The sequence below is a fragment of the Canis lupus genome, chromosome 30 (assembly GCF_048164855.1).
Source record: "Canis lupus baileyi chromosome 30, mCanLup2.hap1, whole genome shotgun sequence".
Classification (NCBI taxonomy): domain Eukaryota; kingdom Metazoa; phylum Chordata; class Mammalia; order Carnivora; family Canidae; genus Canis; species Canis lupus.
This window is the reverse complement of record NC_132867.1, coordinates 27,374,273-27,402,068: the sequence shown is the minus strand read 5'-3', so window position 1 is coordinate 27,402,068 and position 27,796 is coordinate 27,374,273. Positions and strand designations below refer to the sequence as shown.

The 27,796-nt window shown below is 34.7% G+C and overlaps 1 long non-coding RNA gene across 1 annotated transcript; it reads right to left on the bottom strand.

Moving 5' to 3' along the window:
- Positions 1–28: 28 nt before the first annotated feature.
- LOC140621308 (uncharacterized) lies at positions 29–22,063 on the bottom strand. The gene is made up of 5 exons (XR_012021032.1): positions 22,000–22,063; positions 18,902–19,004; positions 1,958–2,031; positions 1,153–1,264; positions 29–309 (listed from the first exon to the last, which is right to left on the bottom strand). It is a non-coding gene; the product is annotated as an uncharacterized lncRNA (long non-coding RNA).
- Positions 22,064–27,796: the final 5,733 nt, after the last annotated feature.

The window sequence follows — 27,796 nt, the reverse complement described above, 5'->3', positions numbered from 1 at the left end:
GATCCCTTCATTGCTTTATTTTCCCCTGTATTTTGCTATTGCCAAGTACAATCAACATGAAATATTAGTTGTGGAGCTTGAGCACATTCCAGAACATTCACATTGATGCAGTATGTTCTTCCTTTCCTCTGCAGAATCAGGAACCCATAGGAAAAAGAGTAACCTTTAAAATTCTGCCCCAACTTTTCATTTCAGTAATTCCCTTATTCACTCATGATAGACAAATTATTGCTTCCATATTTATATTCTTTAGTTCCTCTGGTGATCCTTCTTGGTTTCTTAGGCTTCCTTTTAAAATCTTGGTATTTCCTAGGCACAATACAAAGAAAACAATTACTTTACTTATCTAGTAAGTGCCTGTTCTGTTTTGCAAAGTATTTGAAATATTTATAATTAGTATAAAATAATTTTATGGCAAAGTTAATACATGTTTATTTCATATTCTGAAACAATAGGGATGCAGATAGAAAATATTAACTCTATCTATTTTCCATACTCTGAGTTCAAAAATATGAACATTCCTAACCCTAAAGTTTATTGCCCTGCAGAACATTAAACAAATATCTCATATAAAAATAAATAGCTAAATAAACTATTGCTGTGTACTTTTTCTAATAAACTGTTTAAGTTCCTGTTTCTCAAATGCTCTTTGAAACAGCATCACCATATTACTGGTTCTTTCATTAATGCATTAGTAATTATTAATTAGTTATGAAATCATTGACGTGAGCTTATATTACATTTGCATGACAGTGATGTTTTTGACTTTATAATATTGTGTTTTAACAGTATCATCAGAATTGCATATATATGTGCACCAAAGGTATGTACAATAATCTCATAGCAGAATTATTTGTAATAACCTACAATTAGGAATGTTCTATATGCTGTTGTATATGTAGGAGTAGAATCCCTTTGAAATAAACAATCAAGTCTTCCTGGTGTTTCCCCCCCACCCCCACCAGTCATTAAACTCTACATTACTCTACATTACTCTACATTAAACTCTAAGGTATTCCTTGGCTTCTATACCATAGATTGATTACTTTTGTCTATTTTTGAATACATATATTTGTGTGTATGTGTATATATATGTATATATATATATTCATTACAGTATATACTCCTTTGTTTCTGACTTGATTTACTTACTATGGTAGAATGTAGATTCACCATTGTTGTTACATGTAGCAATAGTTGCAGAAAATTCACAACGTATGTTATATATTCTTTCTTCTAGGATATTATTTGAAATAACCAGTAGCTGGAAAGTACCCAAAAGAAGGACAAGCTTTCATTATTGTTTCTATTATTTATAAATCAATTAAGTGTCCCCTTGAATATATTTAGTTGAATTGCAATTGGACGATAATTGTAGAGTGGCTTAATGGACAGAAATCAAACATGGAACATGGGTATACATTAGGTCGTAGGGGACTTATGTTGTCAATTTCTCTTTTTATTGCACATAATCGTAGCTTACTTGATTAATTTTGATTAATCAAATTTACTGTTTTTAAAAAATTAGCTATGCTTTTGAATGTTTGAATGACAACTCTTCTTATTTCTAAAAAATCAAATTAAACTAGTTCTCTTAGATAAAAATAATAGAACTCCTCCCAAGATGCACTTATTTAATTTTCTTCCCCCATCATGGATATGAAGTCTTTACAAGATTTTTACTTCTCTACTCCCAGAACAAGACATTTAGAAAGATTTTACTTCATTCATTTTTCCAATTGGCAGCAGGATTTGATTAAGAAAGTTCAAAAAACGACCCTGCACCCAAGTCTCCCTGGATGTGTGTGGGGTTTCTCTCTCTCTCAGACTCAACCATTTCACCCAGGACATTCTCCTTCATCCTTTTTCCACCCCCACCCACTGAAGTCCAACATCATTGACAAGATGCAGTAGGGCCTTCTGTACCAGATTTTATAAGCAAGAAGATATTAGTTACCTTCAGAAAAGCAATGAATGACAGAAACAACTTCACTCTTATGGCCACTTGGATGAAATCTTCCATTTGGATTTCTAAGAAAGATATTTCAGACTTGATATGCTAAATGAATACCCATGATCTTTCCTGACTTCACTCAAATCTGGTCCATTTCCAGTGTTCCCTTTCTCAAAAAGGACACCATCAAATTACATAACCTAGAAACTTTGATCTCTTTCCTCTTTCTATCCTATGTTCAAATCACTTCTATGATCTGTTGAATTATATTTCTAAGGCATGCATCCTTCATGAGTTGCAGATTGTCATGAGGGGACTGAAAATTAATTAATTGGTAGGAGGACAAACATTTTTATTTTTTATCTATAAAGAATATATATATATATCTACAGTATAAAATCAGATATCAATTTAAAATAGTATTAAAATTTCATAGAGGAGGGGTTCTTAAAATGTTTAGAAAAACTGGGTGATGGGATCCCTGGGTGGCGCAGTGGTTTAGTGCCTGCCTTTGGCCCAGGGCACGATCCTGGAGACTTGGGATCGAATCCCACATCGGGCTCTCGGTGCATGGAGCCTGCTTCTCCCTCTGCCTATGTCTCTGCCTCTCTCTCTTTCTCTCTCTGTGTGACTATCATAAATAAAAAAAATAATAATAATAAAAAAAAACTGGGTGATTAAAAATGAAGTTGAGAAATATTGTCCTAAATATAGGTGAAATCTGTCCACTTGTACCATCTTTCCTGCCTGAGTATGGGAGTATATCTCTGTCAAACACTCTCTTCATCCAATCCGATTGTCTTCCAATCTCTTCTTCTGCATCTTGCAACCAGACTAACATTTCCACATCTGATCATTTCTCGGACACATTTAAACTTTTCAGTGGTCTCCATTGCTCTTAAGCTATTAGCCAAATTCTTACAGGACTTACATGATATATTATGGCTCTAGTTCTGTGTACTTTTGTAGCATCATCTCACATTACAAGGCCATTTAACTTTGGCAGTCAAACCACAGTGCTCTTCAACACTTTGGTTAACACCATAGTAGCGATAATTGCATCTCTCCTTAACGCTTGACCTAGTTAGATGCTCCTATCCCATTCATCAAATCTCAGTTTAATGATTTCTTCCTCCAGGGAGCATTCTCCGACTCCTCAAGCCATGCTATGCCAGAGATGTAAATTATTCTGGGATCACATTTCTTACCTTCAGAGCACATATTAGTTTGGGTTTATATACTCATATGTAATTAATATTCAAATCTTTATTAAACTGTAAGTTTTTATGAGAGCAAAACTGGTATCTTTGTCTTTTTAACATCATATTCCTGGTGCCTGATACAGGACTAGGCACATATTAGGCATGTAGCAAATTTCTTTTGAATAAATGAATGCAGCATATCACACTTTATTCTATTCCTTTCTAGTGATAGAATAATAACCAAATGACTTTCATGTTCCATCAAGTCTTTCATGATCTTGGCTACTGTCTAGCTTTTAAACTTCTCATACTGCCCTGTTCACTGAGCTCAAGTGCACCATGTAACCTTTTAACATAGGGATTGTGCTCATGCTCCTTTCTCTGTTTCTAATTCTCCTATAGGCATGAGCCATAGGAGTAATTTCTGAGCTTTGACCTAAGATCTAACGGTCCCTCTGAAAGAGGCATTCTTTTATCAGTCTATGTTAAGTTCCACCTCCTCCCATCATCATTCTGTTTCTCTATAATCTGTTCATTTTCATAACTTTGAGTTATGTGTTTATTTGCTTTCAGAAAATGAAGTTGTTTATGAGGGAACTTATTTTTTTTTTTTTTTTTTGGCTGGAAAACAAAATTTCTCTACTTTGAAATTTTATTGCTGGCAGAGAGAGCTAATAATATTCTGATTATATAGAACCACCCTGAGTACATCCCCTGGCTACAAGCAAATGAGAAAACTAACATTTAAAAGTAAATACAAATGGCACTCATGCAATACCACAGGACAACAAACCACTGGGTAATGAACCTGATAAGACTATTGTGACGATGTTCTGTCTCTGTCCAATGTTTCTTTTTTTTTTTTTATTATTATTATTATTATTTTTATTGGTGTTCAATTTACTAACATACAGAATAATACCCAGTGCCCGTCACCCATTCACTCCCACCCCCCGCCCTCCTCCCCTTCTACCACCCCTAGTTCGTTTCCCAGAGTTAGCAGTCTTTACGTTCTGTCTCCCTTTCTGATATTTCCCACACATTTCTTCTCCCTTCCCTTATTTTCCCTTTCACTATTATTTATATTCCCCAAATGAATGAGAACATATAATGTTTGTCCTTCTCCGACTGACTTACTTCACTCAGCATAATACCCTCCAGTTCCATCCACGTTGAAGCAAATGGTGGGTATTTGTCATTTCTAATAGCTGAGTAATATTCCATTGTATACATAAACCACATCTTCTTTATCCATTCATCTTTCGTTGGACACCGAGGCTCCTTCCACAGTTTGGCTATCGTGGCCATTGCTGCTAGAAACATCGGGGTGCAGGTGTCCCGGCGTTTCATTGCATTTGTATCTTTGGGGTAAATCCCCAACAGTGCAATTGCTGGGTCGTAGGGCAGGTATATTTTTAACTGTTTGAGGAACCTCCACACAGTTTTCCAGAGTGGCTGCACCAGTTCACATTCCCACCAACAGTGTAAGAGGGTTCCCTTTTCTCCGCATCCTCTCCAACATTTGTTGTTTCCTGCCTTGTTAATTTTCCCCATTCTCACTGGTGTGAGGTGGTATCTCATTGTAGTTTTGATTTGTATTTCCCTGATGGCAAGTGATGCAGAGCATTTTCTCATATGCATGTTGGCCATGTCTATGTCTTCCTCTGTGAGATTTCTGTTCATGTCTTTTGCCCATTTCATGATTGGATTGTTTGTTTCTTTGGTGTTGAGTTTAATAAGTTCTTTATAGATCTTGGAAACTAGCCCTTTATCTGATATGTCATTTGCAAATATCTTCTCCCATTCTGTAGGTTGTCTTTGAGTTTTGTTGACTGTATCCTTTGCTGTGCAAAAGCTTCTTATCTTGATGAAGTCCCAATAGTTCATTTTTGCTTTTGTTTCTTTTGCCTTTGTGGATGTATCTTGCAAGAAGTTACTATGGCCGAGTTCAAAAAGGGTGTTGCCTGTGTTCTTCTCTAGGATTTTGATGGAATCTTGTCTCACATTTAGATCTTTCATCCATTTTGAGTTTATCTTTGTGTATGGTGAAAGAGAGTGGTCTAGTTTCATTCTTCTGCATGTGGATGTCCAATTTTCCCAGCACCATTTATTGAAGAGACTGTCTTTCTTCCAATGGATAGTCTTTCCTCCTTTATCGAATATTAGTTGCCCATAAAGTTCAGGGTCCACTTCTGGATTCTCTATTCTGTTCCACTGATCTATGTGTCTGTTTTTGTGCCAGTACCACACTGTCTTGATGACCACAGCTTTGTAGTACAACCTGAAATCTGGCATTGTGATGCCCCCAGATATGGTTTTCTTTTTTAAAATTCCCCTGGCTATTCGGGGTCTTTTCTGATTCCACACAAATCTTAAAATAATTTGTTCTAACTGTCTGAAGAAAGTCCATGGTATTTTGATAGGGATTGCATTAAACGTGTATATTGCCCTGGGTAACATTGACATTTTCACAATATTAATTCTGCCAATCCATGAGCATGGAATATTTTTCCATCTCTTTGTGTCTTCCTCAATTTCTTTCAGAAGTGTTCTATAGTTTTGAGGGTATAGATCCTTTACATCTTTGGTGAGGTTTATTCCTAGGTATCTTATGCTTTTGGGTGCAATTGTAAATGGGATTGACTCCTTAATTTCTCTTTCTTCAGTCTCATTGTTAGTGTATAGAAATGCCACTGACTTCTGGGCATTGATTTTGTATCCTGCCACGCTACCGAATTGCTGTATGAGTTCTAGCAATCTTGGGGTGGAGACTTTTGGGTTTTCTATGTAGAGTATCATGTCATCGGCGAAGAGAGAGAGTTTGACTTCTTCTTTGCCAATTTGAATGCCTTTAATGTCTTTTTGTTGTCTGATTGCTGAGGCTAGGACTTCCAGTACTATGTTGAATAGCAGTGGTGAGAGTGGACATCCCTGTCTTGTTCCTGATCTTAGGGGAAAGGCTCCCAGTGCTTCCCCATTGAGAATGATATTTGCTGTGGGCTTTTCATAGATGGCTTTTAAGATGTCGAGGAATGTTCCCTCTATCCCTACACTCTGAAGAGTTTTAATCAGAAATGGATGCTGTATTTTGTCAAATGCTTTCTCTGCATCCAATGAGAGGATCATATGGTTCTTGGTTTTTCTCTTGCTGATATGATGAATCACATTGATTGTTTTACGGGTGTTGAACCAGCCTTGTGTCCCAGGGATAAATCCTACTTGGTCATGGTGAATAATTTTCTTAATGTACTGTTGGATCCTATTGGCCAGTATCTTGTTGAGAATTTTTGCATCCATGTTCATCAGGGATATTGGTCTGTAATTCTCCTTTTTGGCGGGGTCTTTGTCTGGCTTTGGAATTAAGGTGATGCTGGCTTCATAGAACGAATTTGGAAGTACTCCATCTCTTTCTATCTTTCCAAACAGCTTTAGGAGAATAGGTATGATTTCTTCTTTAAACGTTTGATAAAATTCTCCTGGGAAGCCATCTGGCCCTGGACTCTTGTGTCTTGGGAGGTTTTTGATGACTGCTTCAATTTCCTCCCTGGTTATTGGCCTGTTCAGGTTTTCTATTTCTTCCTGTTCCAGTTTTGGTAGTTTGTGGCTTTCCAGGAATGCGTCCATTTCTTCTAGATTGCCTAATTTATTGGCGTATAGCTGTTCATAATATGTTTTTAAAATCGTTTGTATTTCCTTGGTGTTGGTAGTGATCTCTCCTTTCTCATTCATGATTTTATTAATTTGAGTCTTCTCTCTATGAGGGAACTTATTAATAGGGTATGTCTACCAGGTACGAGACATGAAATGTGAAATTGGTTCAGGAAAGGAGTAAAAAGGTCCAACTTCCAAATGTTACTTGGAAGAAGAATTATCGATGAAGAAGATAAAGAACGAGAAATCCGAGAGAGGATAAAATGAGATGCTATGGTCTTGTAGCATCCCCTCAAAAAAAAGGATCATTCACGAGGTTGAAGCTGAGTGTTACATCCTGGAACATGATGGTCACATCAAGTTACCACTCACCTGTAGTGAATTATATTCCCTGGCTAAACACCACTACTTCATCTCTCACAATTGTTGTTATGATTATATTTATCAAGTTTGCCATTTCATATTCCCATCAAATATTCTCTGGGATAGTGGATTTTTCAGTGTGAATAGTTTGTTTCTCTCTTTCTCTGTGCCTCTCATGAATAAATAAATAAAATATTTAAAAAATTAAAAAATACACATAAATACATAGAGAATTTTCTATTATTATGTTTTACCCTGAGATATATTTTAAAAGAATAAAATATTATTGTACAAAACCTTTTAACTTTCATAAGAGCTTATACAAACATTTGCTTATGAATCTAATAATATTAATAAATTAGTGGAATATGAATCATCTGAATCTAGTGGTATCTTTTTATATGTTTTATATTTACATCCTCTATGAATTCAATGAGAATCAATTGCCTCGCTTACTTAACCAACTAGAACTTTGAAAATTCATTCTTGGATAAAATGTTTATCATGATAAAACAAGCCAGAGGTAAAAAGCATTTTCGCAATCCAAATTGAGCTGGTTTGATTGTTGCTATATTCACTCCCCTTTCTGAAGACATTAATATTGCAGGAGCAGTCATAGCCCTTCATTTTAAGGGAAAAAAAGTTAATCTTACAATCTTAAATGCAAATTTTGGAAGTCACCTATCTTGGTATGAACACTAAAACTGCTTAGTCAATTAAAGCTTAAATCCTGGTATGAAAGTAATATTTCTATAGCTTCTTTGAAATAAAACTGCCAAATTATTTTTGGCCTCACAATGTTTTTTGTGTGTGCTTATTACTAAAAATAAGGTCAAAGATTTAGAGTTTGGGTTTCATTTTAAATGAGGCTTAAATAGAAGAAACACAATATCTTTACCAAACAGCTACAGAAACTAACTAGGCCATCACTGTTAAATTAGTTTGAAAACTAGGTTTGAATTTACATATTTGGGAAATCACAACTCATGGAAATACTAACTGCCAGGGTAAGCTATGGCAGGTCCATGTTTCTTTTTTCTTTCCTTTCCTTTCCTTTTCTTTTCTTTATTTTCTTTTCTTTTTTTTATTTTCCTTTTTCCTTTTCACATAAACTTACAAAGTAAGTGCTAAGTAGAAGTAAACAACAGTAATATGGTAAATTAATAAAAATTATTTTGGAACATTCTTATCACAGTAGGAAACTTTTTACTCTCTTAAAGGCTTAATTTTCAACAATTTACTTCTTAAAATAAGCCCTCTTTTCTCTTTTTTCCCCTACAGCTATAGTTTGTAACTATTTCATGCATTTTGTCTTTTTCTACATTTCTTTTTAAAAAATTTAAATTCATTTAGCCCACATATAATACATCATTAGTTTCAAGTGTAGAGGTCAATAATTCATCAGTTGCAAGTAATACCCAGTGTTCATCACATCACATGCCCTCCTTAATGCCCATCACTCAATTACTCCATCCCCTCATCCACCTTCCCTCCAGCAACTTTCAGTTAGTTTCCTATACTTAAGAGTCTCCCATGGTTTTTCTCCCTCTCTGATTACTTCCCATCCAGTGCATTTCTTCTAAGCAGAAAGAATCAATATATCTAGATCACTTGCATTCTAAGAATATTAATTCTGAAATGGAAACAAATTCAGTTAATCTTCCTAGTGCTGCTTAACTTTGAGACAAGTTTGAAACTTTCCAACTGTTGTAACTTCTAGGATTCTCTCCTCTATACTTTTGAATGGCCTCCAGAAGGAAGGACCAACCTTTTCCTTCTATTTTATGTATCAGTATAATGAATGTAGGTGATAACTTCTCTGTAAATATTCGAAAAGTCATCCAACCTACTGGATTTCTTAGGAATCCTAATTTTCTAACTTTCTTGGGTATGTACATTTTAAAACCTGTGGATTTGTAGCGTTGGCCAGTTAAGTCCATGATCATGTTTTCTTCCTCATCTGAAAGCCTGGGACACACTTAATAAATGTGTACTTACCCTTTTTCCTCCTAAAGCTAGGAGATGTTTGTAGTGTAATGCTAAGCTATTTACCCTCCATGAAGATTTATGTTTTCTAAAAAGGAAAATCATAATGAACTAAGCCTCAATGTCCTGTAAATTATTTAAACTACAGGCATGTTATTTAAGGATAATTGTCATGCTTCACAGAGCCATATCAATCCACTGGAAAACAGGGAGGACCTTGTTATTGATGCGTTCCAAAACCAAAATAATGTTTATGTATTTGGGCATAGCTAATTCTGAAAATGAATGGGAACCAAAGTGTCAACTGTATTTTTTCATATATATATATATATATATATATATATATATATATATGACATTAAAATTGTCTAAAATAAAAGAAAATTTGTTATATGCATTCTGCTATTGTCAGCAAATAGAAACATGGCTTAGTATTTATTTTCAGGACATTTTGAAATGTGTCTCAAATTGTCATCAATTTTCCAACATATAATGTGTTTTTCTTTCAAAATATTTATTTTTTTCCTGTATTCTCACATATATAGCTTCCAAAGCTATCATAACAATTTTGTATAATTGTATTCACATTATGGTAAAGGACTCTACATTGTTTACTAACTGCCTTGAAGCGTTAACTTGTACCTAAAATAACACACAGAATAAAAACAATAAAAAATAATTTTGTCTTTTCATTTCCTTTCACAGAATAGTTGGACAGAAATGTGCCTTATAATTGTATAAATTTTAATGCTTAAAGTCTTTAATATCCCTAGAATTTTCCACTTTATTCTCCATTCTGTGTTCTTTGCTCATATTTTAAAGTCGGAAAAACCTCTCTATACTTAGCAGCTACTACAATGTAATACATGCAATTGAAGAAAATCATTTACCTAAGTTGTGAAAGTCATTTGTAGCTTCCAATTATACTGCTCGCATCATTAACAGATAATAAGATACAAACACTCTGCATATTTTCCAATCATTTGAACTAGTTTATTTTTTCGTTAGTAAATGCCAATGTGCATCATATCTGCCAACTCCACATCTCTGGAAAATATCTGTGTTAGGCCAACTTCACCTCACAAAACTTTAACAAGAAATTGCAGAACTTGGCTGCTTTGAAGGACTTCAGTGCTCTATGGTGTCTTTTGTGTATTTTTTGCTTTTGACATTTTTTTTGAATGCATAACATGAGTACAAATAATTAAATTTGAAAAATAGATTAACAAATATTTAGCATAGTACTCATACATTTCAGAGGATAGTCGTATCCTACCACCAAGTTATGGATACAAGGGCTGCAGAAGAATTTAAAATTGTACCTTATTCCTCATAAATAAATAGATATTAGAGGAGCAAAATAAGAGATTTTTTCCCTGTATTTAGATGCTTGAAATCAGAGTAACTGCTATCACTATCTCACACATACGATCAAGAGACAGGTTTTAAGTTAATGGCAACATGTAACAAGCTATAACACACCCTGTCTGGCTGAGATACTTTTGGAGGGTGGTTTACCAGTTTAACAATGTGAAATAATCGAATCTTGACCATTTTAGTATTATTTCTCTTCTGCAATTCTTCCCAGTTGCCTATATATGTTAAGGAGTACTGCTTTAATTTAAACAAAAGAGATTTTCTTAGGAGAAGAATTTAAACCACTTGCCTTAATCCCACTCTTCCTCATACAGTTTAGTGCTCAGGAAAAATATGATTCTTTGGTTTCAATTCATGAAATATCTTTTTTTTTAAAATTCATGAAATATCTCGATAAAAGTAATTATGCATGTCCCTCAAGCACTACAAGAACAGTTCATTTATTTCCTCATCAAGCTGAAAATTGTGTGTGTGTGTGTGTGTGTGTGTGTGTATTGTAGGGGGTAAACTTTACATAAGCCAAAAGTTCTCCCATGAAACTGCTTTTTGCTAAAATATAATACCCTAGCAGCATAAAATTATACTCCTCTCAAGAAAAAAGATTCTGAACAATCAGTAGTCTATAGCCCACACTTTTAGAAACTCTGTACTATTAATGATTCTACAGAAGAGTGTGACCATCTTCATGCTTAGTTCTGTTTCCTCTTAATAGTAGAACCTCAAAGTATTAACCGGACATATGTTCACCGAACTTAAGACTGTATTTGCCAGCCTCTTTTGCATACTGGTGTGATCATATGACTAAATTCTGGCTGATGGCTTAATAAATATGTGAAACTGGAGTGTCATGTCTTTAAAAGCTTCTTACTCTGTTTTTTTCTTTCCCTTTTCTTGCTAGCGGTAGGCCATCCTTGAAGAAGTAGGCGAATATGACACACTAAGGGGGTGATATGACAAACAAAATGAAGAAACAATGATCTTTGGATGATATAGGGACACAGAGGGATGTCTGTCAGATCTAGACAAGGTTAGCTTATATCCTCACTTACACAGTTAATCTTTTTTAATTGTGAAACAACTCAAACACAAAACCACAGAGACAGCCATGTGTGTACTCCCCAGAATTAGCAAAATTTAACTTACTATTAAATAAAATAAAACCCCAAATAATTTATCTTTCTTTCTTTGAAGTACTTGTTGTTTTGAATTGGGTGTATGCCTTTTCCATTTTTGTTTCTGTAAGCGTATTATAGCAAACATATGTATCCAACAAAAACATAGTATTTTTATTGCATTGAAAAGTTTTATATGAAGGATATCATATTATGCAACGAATTCTACAACTCTTCTTTTTCACATGCTAGTGTGTTTAATTCATTTACTTTTATTATTCTTATTTATATATTTTAATCTTTTTGCCATCCTTTAATTTGCGTGTGTGTATTTACTTACCTTGATTTCCTGTCATTTTCACAAATACTGCATCACCGTCTTTTTGGTGATCTACTAATCTGACTGAGCTTTATTCTTGTATGCATCTTTTCCTCGCTGATTTGCAAGTTACTTCATCTATATCCATTTTTTCCAGAGCTTATGTTAAAAATATGTTCATTATTAAACTCTATGATAAAAAAATCTCTTTTCTACTCTTTTTGGGCTTTTTAATTTATCTTCTATTTTACTCTTGCATAATATGACAATTAAAAAACAATTAAGCATATGTTTAATTTTTTCAAATTTTTTAAAACATTTATTTTAGAGAGAGAGAGAGAGAGCATGAGCAGGGGGAGGGGCAGAGGGAGAGAAAGAGAGAGAAAGAATCCTCAAGCTGACTCCCTACTTGGTGTGGAGCTCATTGCTGGGCTAGATCCCAGGACGCTGAGGTCATGACCTGAGCTGAAATCAAGAGTCAGCTGCCTAACCAGCTAAGACACTAGGCACCCCATTTTATTTTTGTTTAGATTCACCTTACTTATTCATATTATTATTATTATTATTGTCTAGATCCATCAACAGACTCCATTGATCTCTTTCTTCACCAATTAATTCTTCTAGTCTACATCTTTCTTAGCTTAATCTCCTTTCTGCTTAAGTCTACACACTAGTGATTCTTTCAGTGGCCTAGTGGGGTCAGGGTCCAGCCTCAGGATGGGGAACAAAATGTTTATTATGCAGTTTCTCTCCTAAAATATGTAAGAATGCACACACACATAAAACACACACACACACACAAATGAAAAGTAAGATATTGCATGTATAGTATATGGTCTCTATGAATGTTTTAAATAGCCCCTGAAATCAAACATGTCTCAGGACAACTAAAAGACTAGTTTTTAATATGGATTTTTATTGAATAATTGTAATATTTATGGAGAAAGTTAATTTCTGAGGGTTGAGTTCATTATGAGGCAAATCCATCACAAGTCGCATAAAAAAAGTGTGTTTAAAACCATAGAAATAGATCTCTACTAAGAAGCCCACAATGGAAGATGGAGAAAGAAAGGTAAAACAAGGGTCACCTGAGTGGCTCAGTGGACTAAGCATCTGCCTTTGGCTCAGGTCCTGATCTCAGAGTCCTGGGACTGAGCCCATCAGGGTCCCTGCCCTCCCTCCCTCTGTTCTCCGGTCCCACTTTTTCTGCCCTTCCCCTCCTTTCCTGCTTGTGCAGGAAATAAATAAACAAATAAAATCTTTTGAAAAGAAGCTAAAACAAATGAATTCAAAAGAAAAAAAAATCTTTTTTTTATTTTCTTAAACGTTAAGCGAAAATAATTTCAAAAGTAGTGTCTAATGGCAATCCTCCACACAGTACTGTACTTTTGTTCTTTTGACTATATCATAACTTTATTTTAATATAAATTCTTATTCTCGAAGTTAAGCCCTACTCTACCTATGTCTGAAATGCAGGAATATGTATTGAGTAATTGTTTTTATTGAATTATTTGTATCTTAAAATCCTTCTTATTAATCTACTGCTTTGCATTCAACTGAATTGAAGTTAATGTAGTTTCTAGTACAAATTATTTAAGAACTTATTTTTGTTTAGTGGAATAAGTGTCACTTTCAGCTTTAAGATTATAATCAAAAGAGGGATCCTTGGGTGGCGCAGTGGTTTAGTGCCTGCCTTTGGCCCAGGGTGTGATCCTGGAGACCCGGGATCAAATCCCACGTGGGGCTCCCGGTGCATGGAGCCTGCTTCTCCCTCTGCCTGTGTCTCTGCCTCTCTCTCTCTCTCTGTGACTATCATAAAATAAATAAAAATTTTAAAAAAGATTATAATCAAAAGAGAGGAAGATTTTATCAGTCTTTAGATTAAGGATATAGCATTATGAATGAATAAACAAAAAACAACATTTTGTTTTCCAAGTACCAACAGCCACATTTTATAAAGCACACTCAGGTAGATATATACTATCACATACATCTATTATATTATTCAGGCTGGTGAGCTCACTAATTTTTAATTGGTGAACATTCAGAGATTTTTCTAGGAATAATGTTTAATTTTGTCTTTGTTTTAATCAAGTCGTTATCTTAGGCAGAAATCTTGGAATCATCCTTGCTGTTCTCTACTCTTTAGTATTGGTGTCTGAATGGTCAATAGGCATACCCACTCAAGGACACATGTCAAAGCATGTTTTAAAAAATAAATTTGAGGGATCCCTGGGTGGCGCAGCGGTTTGGCGCCTGCCTTTGGCCCAGGGCGCGATCCTGGAGACCTGGGATCGAATCCCATGTCGGGCTCCCTGCATGGAGCCTGCTTCTCCCTCTGCCTATGTCTCTGCCCCTCTCTCTGTGACTATCATAAATAAATAAAAAATTAATAAAAAAAATAAATTTGATATGACCTGGACAGTACGTAGTATAATATGATTAAATATATCACTAAATGTTAAAACCTTTTTATATAGCACTAAACATTTCCCATATGCGGATTCCTGAAGCCAGAAACTGTGTTTTTAGTCCTTAAGAGATGGAATGAGAGGGGGAGGAGACACAGCTTATAGACTGTATGTGGTTCTGCCAATGTATTTTTCTCCAATTCTGCATTTCTCAGAGGGAAGAGAGTTTTTTTTTATAATGGTTTCAAGGAAAAAGACATTCTTTATTAGAACTTTTTGGTAATAGTTGCTTAAAAATGGAAATAAATTAATGCAATAGACCAGTAGATAGTATTTAAGTTTATATGAAGGGTAAGGGGTAAGTTTATATGAAGCATAATTTCTTATTTTACCCTTCAAATGGCAAATAAAAATAAATGAAGAAAGAGAGTTTGTAATTCAGCATTTTCAGTGATATGGCAAAGAGTGCTATGTGTTCATCATTCTACTTCCTGTTCTGGGGCACAGAAAGACTACAATCCTCAGGGTCCCTTGAGTAAATGTGGGTGTCATGGGACCAAATTTTGGTCAATGTTGTGTGGATGATGTTGAAGATGTTTTCAGGCATATCCCTAACAGAAATAACTCATGTGATGTTCTATTTCTTTTTTCCTATCATAGAGTAGCTTGAGAGGCCACTTATACCAAATGGCATAGTTAAAAAATGGAAGCAGCCTGGTCTGTGAGTCACTGCTTGAAAAGGAGAAGTTCTTAGCAAAGTTTGGAGATCCACACACTGTACTGGACTCATACATGAACAAAAATAAACTTTTATTACAGGTAGCCAGTGAGATGTTGAAATGTATCTCTCTATTCTATCTTGACTAATTTGGAATATTGCAATATAATCTATCCTATCCTGACTAATACAGAAAATTTTATTTTGTTTTGTTTTATTTTATTTTAATACAGAAAATTTTAAACAAAAGCTAAAATATGTGGCTATAGTGAAAAACTAAGTGCAGGTGATGAGGACTTGGGTGCTATGGGCTAGAAAGCTGGTGATCACTAATATACAGTAAGACAACATTGAGTAATCCTAAGATATGCAGTTGCTTTGGGGGAAGGCAGGAAACATGGATGGGTAAAATGAAAGCATGAGTGTGCGTGGTTATTATTGACTGCACTTGATAAATTATTGCAGAGAAAATATAAGTTCAGAATTGGCATAGAGGTAAGAAAATAGGGACAACACAGAGATTTTACCCCTTGCAGCCTTAGATTTTAGGCAGTAATGGCTGGGATTACAAAGACTTTGAGTGACAATGTCATATTTTGGCCATCAGTTGGATGAATTCAAGTGAAGAGACTGAAGTGGTAGTAACTTTTAATATAACTCTTAGCTGAAAAAAGAAACTGAGGAAAGGAGAATTTAAGGGTGTTGCCTTCCTACATATTGTACCACGTAGTCTTAAATAAATGCCATTCAGCTGAGAAGGAAGAATGATGATATGAATAAGAAAAATAATTATTCTTGAGATTTAAATTAAAGAAAGAACTATGGGTATGATTTCTGGTATGCAGAACTGAGCGAAAGTCTACTCAGTTTTTGACACAATATATTGCCAAGGAAACCTGACTGTTTAACATCTAAAATGAGGCTTGGGGTTCCATTATTGAGAAGAAGGTATCTCCTAAGGAATTCTCATTTAAGACCTAGACAAGTAGACTCATTGATCAGTAACTTCTCAGAATGCAAAGTCTAGGAAGGCATGTCTAAGAGATTTGTGCCCTTAGAGAAAGGAGTAATCTCCCTCAATCCCTAAGTAAAGTACTTTCATAATAGCTATCCAGTTAGAGTTCAGTGTTTCTCTCAACCAGCGACTACTGGATGTCTTCTTTTCTCCTCTCTGATTGAGCATGTGTATCGAAAGCATCTTGTCCACATCCTATACCCAATTTCTGACCAATGGAATGAAGAACGGCTCATCCACACACTATTGACCAGAGTTAGATATAGAATGTGGTGAAAACCTAACATTGCATCTCCAACTGTTCATTGTTATGGTCAACACACTGTAGGCTAATTCCTGGTCCAGACTTAAAAACATTTTATGTGACCCTGAAGTCCCATAGGTGACTTCTAGGTGGCAAGATTATTGGAACATTGGTAGCTGTTGTGCATATTTAGTCTTTGTTATGCAGAGATGGATAGATGTGTGTGTGTGTGTGTGTGTGCATCTTTCTCTTTCTCTCTCTCTCTCTATATATATATATACACATATATACAGATATATGTGTATCGTTTATATAAATAATATAAATATATGTTAATATATACACATTTGTTAATGTGTTATAACATTAAAAACTTTGTTGTTAATATATGCACATCCCTTTGTTAATATATACACATCCCTATTAATTCTGTATTAAGATGTATTTCTTATAGGAAGTAATTCAGAAATGTTGGGAGAATATAAAATATTCTTGAATAGTCCTAGGGATGCCCGGGTGACTCAGCAGTTTAGTGCCTGCCTTTGGCTGAGGGCATGATCCTGGAGTCCATGGATCGAGTCCTATATCAGGCTCCCTGTGTGGAGCCTGCTTCTCCCTCTGCCTGTGTCTCTGCCTCTCTCTGTGTGTCTCTCATGAATAAATAAATAAAATCTTTTTAAAAAACCAACCCAATAGTCCTAAAATACTAACAGTGGGAACTTGTAGAATAGGTGATCCTATTAAATTATTCCCCCGTAAACACACATAACAAGATGTAATTTTCCTGTTATTTGGAGGGCTAGTATTGATGCAAGCAAACACTCAGCAGAAAGCCTGATATATGGGAGTGATTGATAATTGTTAAGTATTAGTGGTAATGCCACTTTATTTTCAGAATGAAGACAAATTATGAAGAATATGCTATGCAAATGATGCAAATATCTGCTCATCAAAAGGGATATGAGGCTCAATTGCTCCTAATATCTGAGCCCTCATGAAATGTGTCAGTTGACAATTGTCTTTCCCAATTCGGTAGTTTTGAACACAAAATGAGATTTTGTCTCACTGTAGTACTATCTGGGGGCTCCAACTCCCTTGGGTCCAGTTGCAGGATTCAGGTATATTACAGGATAGAGTGAAGGGAAGTAGAGGAGCAAAGTCACACACACATCAGGCACATACTCTCTTAATTGAGAATCTGCTTGGAACTCTAGCACTTGCTCTCTATTGTAAAATTAGGAAGACTTATTGTTCCATAACTTAAAATATAAAAATGATTCAAACCCAAAGTTTTACAGCATGTAGTTCTTTAGGAAATTGCCTTGGGGCTGAGCCATTTTGCTATTATCTTTTTATTATCCATTTTTCCCATTATTTTTCCCTCTGATATATTTGTGTTCCTTTTCTATCACTTCAACTGTTTAGCATATAAATATTTATTAAAGTAAACTTCGATCAATCCATTGGCAATATGCCACCTGGATCCACAAATAGAATAAAAAAATCAAGACATCAAATTATGCTGATTGAGATAGATTTCCTTTTAACATTCTGTAGACGAGAGGAAATTATTGAAGCATGATTTTGAAAATAGTAGATATCAAACTCTTGCAAAACAACATTTTTGTCAGCTAATTGTAAATGAATGAGAAACATATGGATTAAGTTTCCATCAAAAACACACACACTTATAAATTCAAGCAAAATTTATTTGGCAGAAGTCTTTTTTTATTTTGCCAATTTCAAAATATTTGAAAATAATTTGAACGTTATTTCAAATATAAAAAGTCATAGGATATTCATTATTACAAAGTTGAAAGGAAGGAAAAAAAAACCCTGTAAAGTGACTTCTACAAAAATAAGCAAATGCAGTTGTAATTTTGATAGCATCATGGATTATTTCAAATGTAATTACCTGAAAGGAAAGAACATCATGTCCTGCAGACCAGAAGCTGTTGGAAAACTCAGGAAAATATCAAGGACCCAAGACATGAAACTATGCTGCTTATTCTAAAGTATTAAAAGGGCAGAATCTGCCAATAACTTAAAAATACATTTAATAATACCAATAGCATTAATTGCATTTAATATGAGAATAAAATGTACTGCATATTATTGGTTTCAAATAGTAATTAGCCAATTTGATCTTACCTCTTATAAAATTAAACAAGATTCAATTGGAATTTGATTAGAAATAGTGGTCAAGATACAAGGTGATCTTACTAGTCTGAATTTTTTGGTTTAGTAGTAGAAACTCTAAAGAGTAGTCGAAAATTTTTAATTAATTAATTAATTAATCAATTAAACTAATTAAATGAAATCATTATTACTATTATTCTTTAACAGAAAAGGAACACATTGGATCATACAGTTGAGAAGTCCAGAACTTGGGCTGATTTTTGTCATGGCATGGTCCAGGGGACCTACTTCCTGATTCTCATTTTCCCTCTGTATTTTGGCCTTTTACTCAAGCATTATTCACAACATGACTCTGAAAAGCTCCTAGCTTCTGGGTCCCCAACATAATAACATTAGGGGAAAACAAATACCTCCTTTTGGACAGTTCAGGCAAAGAATCTAAAGTAATGCAATGATGCTGTGTGATGTGTTCATCTATTTCCATGCTTCAGTTATGCCTGAAATCATGATGACCTAGGGAGAAAGAAGCAGGATCAGTGTCTTTCAAAACATTCAAAACAGTGTCATGCAAAACAGACTGAGGGCAAAGGCATTGGTTTCTCAATAAGTAGGGCAGATAGTTCCAAAAAGAAATGAGAAGGAATATTGAATGAGAAAGAACCTCAAATTCACAGGGAAGAACGCTTGATTTTCTTCCAATACTATCTACAATTTCTTAAAATCACTAGTATTATTCACTATTCTGATGCAGTGTACTATATTAGTTGTTTTTTCTAAAATATGACAAAATGAACAATTTTTAATGTACCTCATTTGGTTAATTGCATTTTCCTTTAAAACATTCTAGTGTGTTTTAATTGAACAGGGCTAGGGAAAGTGAACTTTTCCCTCTTGGAACTCTTTCTTAGACTCTTTTTGTCTTTCTTTCAGATTGCTTTATGATTCTCTACCCTCTTCCTTCGTCATCAATCTATTAATGAGGCTGGGGGTGGGAAGCTTGACCCTGGGTGGTTGCCTCACATAGTTTACCTCATGCCTTAGAAGGCCTGGGCCTGGGGCACAGGGCAGAGGTCTCAAGGAAGATACGAATAAGGTGACAGGCCAGTTCTGTTTAGACTTGAAAAGAAACCGCTCCCTGGATTTCTTTTCTGAACTACTTTCGTCAGCAGAATGGTAAGATTTAAGAGCCTTGGTCAGCCAGCTGGGGGCAGGCACAGGAGAAAGGAGCTTCAGAAATAATCTGGTCAACCTCTAAAATATGTGAAGTGGGTTATAGAATCTCATGCTATTCAAAGAGATAAAAAACTGACTGCATAGGGTTTTGGACACAGTCCTGGTTAGTGATAAAGTCTATCCTCTGTGTTTATCATCTCTACCACTCCATAATCACAACAGGGCTGGTTGAGGATTCTGAGATTGTGCTTGTCATTTTTGTATCTCCTTTGATAACAGACACTGGTCATAGAAGTTACCCTCTATGTGGTTTCAAAAAGAAAAGATCTTCATGGAAAGACCTAGAATATGCCAGAAAGGTAATGAATCTTGGTTTCTGTCACTTTGTTTCATGAGTGTTACTAATAGAACAGATATTCCTAAATTCTTTCTCCACTTGCAGCAGGGAGATACCTAATCATGGAGCGTTAGTGCTTTTTAGGTCTTGAGTATCTGCATGCAATTCAGAAATGAGGCTGCAGGACAGTGATGATGAAAAGCTGAAGCACAATTCAAATCTCTAATAACCAGACAAGCATCAGAATCATTGCTATTATAACCAGGTTAAGGGCTTATCTTGGCATCATTTGAAAACAAATGATCTAAATCCTGTACATAGAAAAAAAAAAAGAAACAATATGGTATTAAAGAAATAAAGAAACAAAGGAAGAAAAAAAAATAGAGAAGGAAAGGAAGAGAAGAAAACCTTTAAGAGTAAAGAGCTTTTCAGGGCACCTGTGTGGCTCAGTTGGCCACTGACTGACTCTGGGTTTTAGCTCAGGTCATGATCTCAGGCTCTGTGCTCAGCAGGCAGTCTGCTTGGGATTCTCTCCCTCTGTCTCTTTCCCTATTCTCTCTTTCTATCTCTTTCTTTAAAATAAATAAGTAAATCTTTGAGCTTTTTTTTAAGTATAGAAAAACCTGGGTATATATTAGCTATGTTTTTGGATATTTTGGTCAGATTTTATAAGAATTCTATTTGCATAATATTATAATATATTCCTTGTGCTTAGATTACATTCCATTTTAACAAAACAGGTAGACAACGTCTTTATTAGTGGTCCTTAATCTACACGTTAATGTTTTCGTTTGTATTGCCTCATAGCGCGAAGCAGTATTTTTGTAATTCCTATTGTGTTTTATGAATAACAGGAAATATTACTGTGCCTATAAGACATAATATATAATAATATTTGTGAGTCACTGATAATCATGTCCACCTCCATTTCATGGAAGTCTTGCATGTAGAAATATGTCAATACTGAAGCACTAGTTCCTCATTAGTATAACACACAGATGCATTATGAGGTAAAGAATGACAATACTACTCACAAATATTTCTCCAAAGACTGCCGTGTTACAGTCATTATGCTAAGGTTTTAAATGCCTGAACACATTTAATCCTTGTGGCAAACTAATGAAGTAGTTAATTATTATCCACATTTTACCATGAAGACTCTGAGCACAAAATGGTTAAGTAATGGCTGAAGGTCATGCAACCAAATAAAATCCCACCATTTTCTTTTCTATGCTTTGTTTTCTAAAGCTATTTTGAATATTTATTAAAAAGGATGATTGAGGGGCACCTGGGTGGCTCAGTTAATGATCTTGATATCGGCTTAGGTCATGATCTTAAGGTCCTGGGATCATACCCCGTTTGGGCTCCATGCTCAGGGGGAGTCTGCTCTAGACTCTCCCTCTCTCACTTGGCCCCTCTCCCCACTCGCACGTGTATTCTCTCTCAAATAAATTCTTAAAAAAAGATGCTTGAGTCTATGAAATGAAATTGCTGTTGTTTACAACAATCTTTGTAATTGTATGTTAAGCAACCAAGGGGCATAAAATATACCAAAATTGCATTAAGAAGAATAACTTCCTAAAGTTGAGGAAAATGGGGAATAAAACAAATATTAAATATTTTCAAAATGTATACATAAGTTGTTTATTAAGCTAAGTGTTGGAATAACATCATTTGTTTAAGAACCCACAGTTATTCAACAGACATTTATTGGACACTTCCTTTCTTGCCAATTTTTGGATAAAGCCTGTATATGAAGCCACTGTGTATTATTTTAGACAGAGAGATAGTTCCTTGTAAGTAGATGGAATGAATATATTCATTTTTTTTCCTTTTTTGTCTCCCGCTATTCCTTTATATTTATGTAGTATTTCTTTCCTGATATAACTCAAGTAATAAAAAGTTCTCTTGTAAGTTATTAAAATACTTTGTTTCATGGTAATAGTAAAAATTTAACTGCTTTAAAGGTAGGGCTTATTTTACTCTCCATGTTCAGACCTGCTACAGACAGGGAAGCCAACAGTCAAGGTAAAGAGTCAAGTGGCTGATTTTTTTTCCTCTTTCTCTGCCTTAGAATTCTACTTGTTTCCTCCATTCTTGGCAACAGAGGTTTCTGTCTCCATAGAGATAGGCATACAGAGAGTGAGAGAAAGGGCTACTGTTACCCTCCCTTCAGCCTAAAAAATAGTTTGAGGCTGATGCCTTTTCTTCTGTGAACCCTCCCTTGTCTTAATTCCTCACCGTTGTGTGATGTTCCCTTCTCTGGGTCCACATTTGCTTCTTTCTCTGCCTCTGAGCATCTGGCAGTATTTCTAGATTTTCTTTACATAAGCCCATTTGCCCCTTTGGGCAAACTTCTTGAAAACACACACACACACAGCCCTTTGGCATTGGCAAATTGGGGTAGACTTCCCTAATCAGCTACTACTGCTTTGGTTCATCCATCGGCAGCTATCCCGCCCATCTCTCACCCTTTAGATTGCTTAGGCAAAGCCTAACATCAGTTGACTTTTTCTTACTAATTATAGGAAACACTTCTCAAGCTGCCTGAATTGTCCTATTGAAATATTTTCTTTAGGTTTGAGATAAGAGAGGGTATACCCACTCCTTCCCTTTTTCTCTCTAAATAATCATATTTAAAAATATATCATTTGCTTTTCACCTGTCTTGAGGTGAAAAATGGTTGCCCCATCTTTCTCATGGTAGGCAGAACTTTCTAAGAAAAGTTCTCTCAAAATGCAGCTCTCTCAAACAGAAGCAAGGGGAAAAATTGTAATCAGGGTTTGGACAACAGATTTATAAATTCTGCATAGAGTTTAGCAAAGTCTTTTAGAATGTAATATTGCCTGGGTATTCCACTCAAGTATTTTAGCATCATGGTGTGTGTGTGTGTGTGTGTGTGTGTGTGTGTGTGTGTGTGTGTTTAATTTTGGTGACCAAATATCCTGAAGTCCCACTCTGGTCAGGATTTAGACTGAGCCCTACATCAATCACATCAGTGCACCCCCTCTAGGGCACACACCTTGGTTGGGAGTAGCACTTCATATAATCAGCACCTTCCTTATGGAAAGGTACAGTAAATATAGCAGTAGTATTAATTAGCTTTAGAGCGAGTTCCTACTTATGTGGACAAGTAGATAAGAAAAAGTGGATGAAACAAATCCAACAATACAATGACACCAAATTCAGTTCTAATAATATCCTCTGAAATGTGCTCATACAGACTAGGTATACAAATTCAAACCAAGCTGAAATTCATTCAGTGTCTCTTCCTTAACTGGCATGTTTGGTCTCCATGTGCATATACATAAATACATGTATTCCTGAAATAGAGAAATGAAAGACACTGAGTCAACTATGCACAGTGTTAGCCAGAATCTTCAGGTCCTTTTTAATCAAAGGATTAGAATTCCAGCTCAAACTAGCTCACTCTAACAGAAAAAAAAAATATTGTTGAGTTGTGCAGGTTAGCTCTTCACACCTGGCCAGAGGCAGCAGCTGAACCGGTATAATTTGGACAGTTTTGCTCTCCCTATCACTCATCCTTTCTTGTCTATCTCTCTTTACTGAGTTGTTCTCCTTATCTTCTCCATCTGAATCTCTTACAGCACCAAAACCCCAAAGCAAGAGGTGGCTCTGATAAGAAGTCCTAGGAGGGAACTGTAGGTCTGGTTTCTCTGACTGGGCAATGGAATATACCTATGAGTGTGGGAGAAACTCTAAGCTATGGGCAGCAGAGGAGGAGTTGGCTAAGGAAAGTAGAGGCACTTTGTATGCATTTGCAAGGGCTGCCATGAGAGAGAGCTACAAGCTGAGGGGCTTAAAAAAAAAAACAGAAATGTATTGCCTTGTGATTCTGGAGTCTGGAAGTTTGAAATCAAGTCAGCAGGGTAGGTTCTTTCTGAGGCCCCAATGAAAGGGTTTGTTCTAGGAGTCTTTCCTTGGCTTATGGGATGGCCGGTTTCTCCCTGTCTCTTTGCATTGTCCGTCTTCTAGGTTTGTCCATCTCGATGTTCAAATTTCCCTTTTTTATAAGGACACGAGTCATATTGGAATAGAGCCTACTCTAGGAAACTCATTTTAGCTTTTATCTCTGTCAAGACCCTATCGCTAAATAAGGCCACATTCTATGGTACTAGGGGTTGGGGAGTCTGTTAATCCCATAACACACTATTCCTTAAGTTGGGAGAGGGTCAGAATTAATACTGAGGAGACAAATTTCAACTACCATACACCACTATACACACATACACTATATGGGAACTATGCCAATAAAAGCAGTGAAAGAGATTGCCATCATTCTTCTTTATTTTTCTTTCTCCTTTTTTTTTTTTTAAAGATTTTATTTATTTATTCATGGAAAATACACACACAGAGAAAGAGGCAGAGACATAGGCAGAGGGAGAAGCAGGCTCCATGCAGGAAGCCTGTTGTGGGACCCGATCTTGCGACTTTGGGATCACACCCTGAGTCCAAGGCAGATGCTCAACCACTGAGCCACCCAGGCATCACTCATTCTCTCTCCTTAAATGTATAGACAAACTGGGATTTTCCTTATATCTGAATTGATAAAATATATATCTGAACTTCTTATATTTTTGTATATCTGTATCATTCTAGTCCTAAGAAACCCTGTTTGGTGATGTTTTGTGTATGGATCTGCTTAAAATTTTGTTTCATTTTATGTTAAATGCTCTCTTTCAGTCTTTTAGAAGAAGAAATATATCTAAAAGGAACAGTTCATTATAATTATTTATTTTATAAAATAATCTGACAAAATCCATTTTAATCAAAACATTTATGAATAAAATAGCGATATGCATTTCTTTCCTATATCCAAGTAAACATTTATTTAAGAGTTTCTAAATTAGATGGGACTCAATAACCTCAATTGAAATATACAATTACTTCAATAAAATCAGAGATTTATTTCACAAAAATCTTACCACACAAATTGAATAATCTATTGCATAAATTGTTATGTCTTATTCTTTCTTACTACCTCCTTAACTGTAAGGTCCAGATCTTTATCAGTCATAACACACTGAATTTTGCTTTACTATAAATAGAATGAATGAAGGAAATGACAAGTCACCCATCAAATAAAACAAAACAGTAACCTTATCTTTATTTTACCTAAAATAAAAAGATAGAAGTCAATTAAAAGATAATGCAGAAACACATACACAGAAATGCATGAATTTAGAACTTATTTTACATTAAAGCAATTCATGGTTTATTCTTGTGTTCTATTTTTTATGGCACTATTGAAGCATAATTGACAAAATGGCAAAATATTTAAAGTGCACATCATGATAATTTTATATACAAATATATTGCGAAAGGATTCCACTACCTAGTTAGTTAACATATCACTTTATTTATTTGTTTTTGTGGGTATTTATGAGTAAGGAACTCCAACAACATGGTTGGCTTTAAATTTAGCCACTTTAGAATAAATACATGATGTAATTTAAATATAATATGGAGTGTTTTTTTTTAATTTGATAGTTTTATGTCCACAATTTTTTAAAATTTGTCATTGGAAAATATCTTTCCAAATAATACTCTTCAGAACAAAGTTCCTTCTGAAGCTGATATAAATTATTTGATGCCAAAAGATATGCCCCACATCATGCTGTGATGTTCCTCTTACTTCCAAATATTCACATCATCCCTCCTTACACAAAACAGCCTTTAGAAAAGAACCATGTCAGAAACTTGAAAGGCAAATATCCAGGCTCTTGTACTTTCTATTAATAGATTTACATGGATTGAAACAGATGCCTCAAATTCCCTTCCTACTCCAAGATTCTATAATCCTGCTTGTTTTCACTTCACAGTTAAAGACTATACTACACAAAGTCAACAGTGTTGTCATCCCACAATTAGCATCATTGTCACATCTGGGATTAGTTTTTGTTAGTTTCAAGATGTCTGATGTTATTATTTAGCTATTTAAATGTAGCTAGACATCATTTTCTGGAGCCAGTTTTATCATTTTAATATGGGAGCATCTTATATTGTATGAAATGTTAAAAAAAAACATCGGCCACCTCTTTGGGGAGGACACAAAGGTAGGAGATTAAATCTGTCTGTAAAACATTTCATCAGTTCACTGAAGATAATATATTAAAAACATCTGAACTTAGACTTCACAGAGATCTGAGCACCAGTTTCTAGCCATGCTTTCTTCTAGGGTATCTTACTCTGGGGTGAGACAACTCACATTTTATAGGCTAGATCTCCAGTCTATACAATGGAAATTACAATAACTAGTCACAGTGTGATGCAGAAAAGTTATATATCATGGCAGAAAGATATCTGGCTTATAACAGGTTCCTAAATGCTCATTTAGCTCCTTCTCATTTGCATTAACAGAAAAAAAGAATCTTAAAAGAAAAATTATCTAATAAGTAAAAAACTGCCTCATTTGAGGTGCTTGCATAGAGTCATTTTACTCTGTCATTCTTTGAATGATGTTTTGATTTTAACCACAACCAAAAAGTGTTGTGCAACCCATAAATATTATGGAAGAGTGAGTAATAGATAAAATGTGGGAGAAATAGTTAAGACCCTCAATTAATTACAACGCATATTGAAAGAAGTTGAATTTGAAAGAAATACATTTACTATTATCATAAAATATAGTGTCACTATGGTTATATTTGCATTAATTACTGATGAAATATATGGCCTTGATCTGAAAGTCAATGACATTCCAAATTTATCATAGAAGAACTGACATAGGCTATGTAAATGACTTGATACATTTTCTATATATGCTTTTGGTCTTTGGATCTAGTATCTGAAAATGTTTGTTGCAAAAATATGAAATGTATCTATATATTTTCACAAATCTGAACAAATTGTGGAAAATTTGAAGAAAAAAACTTAACATGTTAAGGAAATGTTTTAATATTTTCTGAAATATGGAATGCTGGATGACAGTTCATATTATTACTCTATTGAACACGTATGAGGCTACATTGCTAGGTATATAATTATATTAACTACATTGTTCTTATACAAATAAATAATTTTTAAGTACTTAACAATCTGAACTTGTACGAAAGAAAAAACAGTTATTTTGAAATAATTTACAGACAAATAACTTCTCCTACTTAACATAGTTGAGATTTTTGTCAATCTCTTATTCTAAAAGTGGGAGAGATCCTGAAAGCTGACAAGCACTTCTAAAGAATAAAGATCAATTTAATTTTTGAGCTTGTAAAGATGGAGGTATTCAAGATTATTAAAAAATGTGATATCAAAAAAATGTGATATTCTTTCAGCTTTAAGTAATATCTTTGAAACATAAGTGCTATGATTGGTGCATAAAGAAGAATGATTTAAAAAGTATCAGGGGACTGAGATTATATCAGCTACTATAATTTACTACATTAATTTACAAAATAGAAAAACAGTATCATTAAATTATTAAAAAAAATTTCTACATATAGATATACTTTCAATAATAGATTCTCCACTAAATATCTTAATCCCTCTGGTTTAATTCAAGGACTGATGAATAATTTCTATGAGTTGCTTTCTACAGCTCAACCCCTATGAAGATTTCATGGTAATTTGCCATATTGGTCCAAATTATATATTATATAACCAAGTGTTTTGGTTTTGAATCACACTAAAAGACACATAATTACTATGGGAAACAAAATTGGCCATAGCACCTATCCCTGGAGAATCTTGTTTATATTTTTTCATCCAAAGATAAATTCTCTCTTTTGTTTACTGTTTCTTAAGCCAGTTCCCTAATCATGTCAAAATATTTTTC